This window comes from Ranitomeya imitator, chromosome 1 (genome assembly GCF_032444005.1).
Source record: "Ranitomeya imitator isolate aRanImi1 chromosome 1, aRanImi1.pri, whole genome shotgun sequence".
Taxonomy (NCBI): domain Eukaryota; kingdom Metazoa; phylum Chordata; class Amphibia; order Anura; family Dendrobatidae; genus Ranitomeya; species Ranitomeya imitator.
In genome coordinates this window covers 300,650,263-300,654,352 of record NC_091282.1, presented here as the reverse complement: position 1 = coordinate 300,654,352, position 4,090 = coordinate 300,650,263, and positions in this window count along the sequence as shown.

Below are 4,090 nucleotides of genomic sequence, written 5' to 3'. Positions count from 1 at the left end.
TGCTACACTCAGAAACCCCTCTAACCTTATTAATATTCCATTATTCGGGCAGCACGGTGTCGCAGTGGTTAGCACTGCAGCCTTGCAGCGCTGGGGTCCTGGGTTCTAATCCCACCCAGGACAACATCTGCAAAGAGTTTGTATGTTCTCTCTGTGTTTGCGTGAGTTTCCTCCGGGCACTCCGGTTTCCTCCCACATTCCAAAGACATACTGATAGGGATTCTAGATTGTGAGCCCCATCAGGGACAGTGATGATAATGATAATGTGTGCAAAACTGTAAAGCGCTGCGGAATATGTTAGCGCTATATAAAAATAAAGATTATTATTATTATTCCATGCATGCCTTCTGTATCTTTCAATTGTGCCCTTTGGAATTCTCGCTCTGTGTGTAATAAACTCTCCTTCATTCATGACTTCTTCCTTTCTAACTGTCTTAATCTCCTGGCCCTTACTGAAAACTGGATACAGCAGTCAGACACCACCGCTGCTGCTGCTCTTTCATATGGTGGACTACACTTTTCTCATTCCTCAAGATCAGACAACAGAGCAGGTGGAGGCGTTGGTCTGCTGCTTTCACCCAAATGTACCTTCCAAATTATCCCCCAAGTACCCTCACTTGTATTCCCTTCCTTTGAGGTCCATGCTGTCAGACTCTACATCCCCTTCTCCATGCGAGTGGTGGTGGTGTATCGTCCTCCCGGCCCCTCTCATCAGTTCCTGGATCACTTTGCCACCTAGCTTCCACACTTTCTCTCCGGTGACACCCCCACCCTTATCATGGGTGATTTCAACATCCCCATTGCTTCTCCCCTCTCCCCATCTGCTTCTCACCTTTTATCTCTAACCTCCTCTTTCGGCCTCTCGCAGCATACTAACTCTCTAACACATGAAGATGGAAACTCCCTTGACTTGGTCTTCTCCCGGCTTTGCTCAGTGGATGATTTCACAAACTCCCCTCTCCCGCTCTCTGACCACAACCTTCTTTCATTCTCTAACAAGAACTGCCATCCCGCTCAGGTCACCCCCACTTTCCACACTTATAGAAACATACAGGCCATTAACACCCAGAAACTTATGAAGAACTTGCAGTCCTCATTGGCCCCAATCTCCTCCCATCTCATGTCCTGATTCTGCTCTGAAGCATTACAATGAAACCCTGCAAAGTGCCCTGGATGAAGCTGCACCTCCTATACATAGAACAACTCAGCACAGACAGCGACAACCGTGGCACACGCTGCAAACACGTTTCCTGCAGTGGTGCTCCAGGTGCGCCGAACGTCTGTGGAGAAAATCTAATCTACCCGAAGATTTCATCCATTATAGGTTCATGCTAAAAACATTCAACTCTGCCCTTCACCTCTCCAAACAAACCTATTTCAACACCCTCATCACCTCACTGTCCAATAACCCTAAACGTCTCTTTGACACTTTCCAGTCCCTACTCAACCCAAGAGTGCAGGCCCCAACCACGGATCTCCGCGCTGACGATGTGGCCAATTACTTAAAAGAAAAAATTGACCACATTCGACAGGAAATTATCTCCCAATCCCTTCATACCATGCACTGTCCTACCTCCCCCACTGCATCTAGTTCACTCTCTGACTTTGAACCAGTTACAGAAGAAGTAATCAGGCTCATTGCATCTTCTCGCCCGACCACTTGCACCAGTGACCCCATTCCGTCACATCTCCTCCAGTCCCTTTCCCCAGCTGTCACCTCTCACCTAACAAAAATATTCAACCTTTCTCTCTCTTCCGGTATGTTTCCCTCCTCATTTAAGCATGCCATCATACATCCATTACTTAAAAAACCATCCCTCGACCAAAACTATGCCGCTTACTATAGACCTGTCTCTAATCTTCCCTTCATCTCTAAACTCCTCGAACGCCTGGTCCACTCCCATCTTACCCGCTATCTCTCAGATAACTCTCTTCTCGACCCTCTTCAATCTGGCTTCCGCTCTTCACACTCTACTGAAACTGCCTTCACTAAAGTCTCTAATGACCTACTAACAGCTAAATCTAATGGTCACTACTCCATGCTAATTCTCTTGGATCTCTCCGCAGCATTCGATACTGTGGATCATCAGCTCCGCTTCAATATGCTCCACTCCATCGGCCTCAAGGACACCGTTCTCTCCTGGTTCTCCTCCTATCTCTCTGACCGATCCTTCACTGTATCTTTTGCTGGTTCCTCCTCCTCTCACCTTCCCCTTACTGTAGGGGTTCCTCAAGGATCATTCCTAGGCCCCCTCCTCTTCTCTTTGTATACTGCCCCTATTGGACAAACAATCAGTAGATTTGGTTTCCAGTACCATCTCTATGCTGACGACACCCAATTATACACCTCTTCTCCTGTTATCACGCCGACCTTTTTAGAAAACACCAGTGATTGTCTTACTGCTGTCTCTAACATCATGTCCTCCCTCTATCTGAAACTGAACCTGTCAAAAAATGAACTCCTCATGTTTTCTCCCTCTACTAACCTACCTTTGCCTGACATTGCCATCTCCGTGTGCGGTTCCACCATTACTCCAAAGCAACATGCCCGCTGCCTTGGGGTAATCCTTGATTCTGACCTTTCATTCACCCCCCACATCCGATCACTGGTTCGCTCTTCTTGTCTGCACCTCAAAAACATTTTCTAGAATTCGCCTTTTCCTTACTTTCGACTCTGCGAAAACTCTTACTGTTTCACTTATTCATTCTCGTCTGGACTATTGTAACTCTCTACTAATCGGCATCCCTCTTACCAAACTCCCTGCTCCAATCTGTGCTGAATGCTGCAGCCAGGATCATATTCCTCACCAACCGTTACACCGATGCCTCTACCTTGTGCCAGTCATTACACTGGCTACCCATCCACTCCAGAATCCAGTACAAAACTACTACCCTCATCAACAAAGCACTCCATGGCTCAGCACCACCCTATATCTCCTCTCTGGTCTCAGTCTACCACCCTACCCATGCCCTCTGCTCTGCTAATGACCTCAGGTTAGCATCCTCAATAATCACTCCCGTCTCCAAGACTTTACACGTGCTGCGCCGATTCTTTGGAATGCACTACCTAGGTTAATACGATTCATCCCCAATCCCCACAGTTTTAAGCGTGCCCTAAAAACTCATTTGTTCAGATTGGCCTACCGCCTCAACACATTAACCTAACGATCCCTGTGTGGCCTATGGCCTATCATAAAAAAAAAAAAAAAAACATAATCAGGTTCCTCGTATCATGTTCTCATACACTTTATGCAGTTAATAGCCCTCTGTCTGTACTGTTACATACTTAGGCAGTTAACTGGTTCATGCAGCTTTACATGAACACCCGAGCCTTACACTATGGCTGGTCCGAATAACTAAAGCAATTGTTACCATCCACCTCTCGTGTCTCCCCTTTTCCTCATAGTTTGTAAGCTTGCGAGCAGGGCCCTCATTCCGCTTGGTATCTATTTTGAACTGTGATTTCTGTTATGCTGTAATGTCTATTGTTTGTACAAGTCCCCTCTATAATTTATAAAGCGCTGCGGAATATGTTGGCGCTATATAAAATTATTATTATTATTAACTCTATGAGAAATTATATTGTAACAGTTAATTAATTAAAGAAAAGTTCAAGGAGGGCCTGGATGCCTTTCTTAAAAAAATATAATATTACTGGATATGGAAACAAGATTCTATGATAGGGCCTTGATCCAGGGAACTAGTCTGATTGCTATATTAACCCCTTTACCCCTGAAGGTGATTTGCATGTTAATAACCAGGCCAATTCTTACTATTCTGACAACTGTCCCTTTATGTGGTTATAACTCTGGAACACTTCAACGGATCCCGGTGATTCTGAGATAGGTTTTTTGTGACATATTGTACTTCATGTACAGGGCCGCCATCAGGGCATGACAGCCGTGACTGGCGTATGGGGCCCGGTGAGCAGAGGGGGCCCGCATCGGGCCCCGTCTCATCTGGTCACCGGGCCCCCCCTGCAGGCGCTGCGGCAGCGGCACACTATTGACGTGCGGGCCCGCGCCCGCACGTCAATAGTTAACAGCCGCCAGCCAGTCTGAGGCTGGCGGCTGAATAGGGCCGCAGTGCG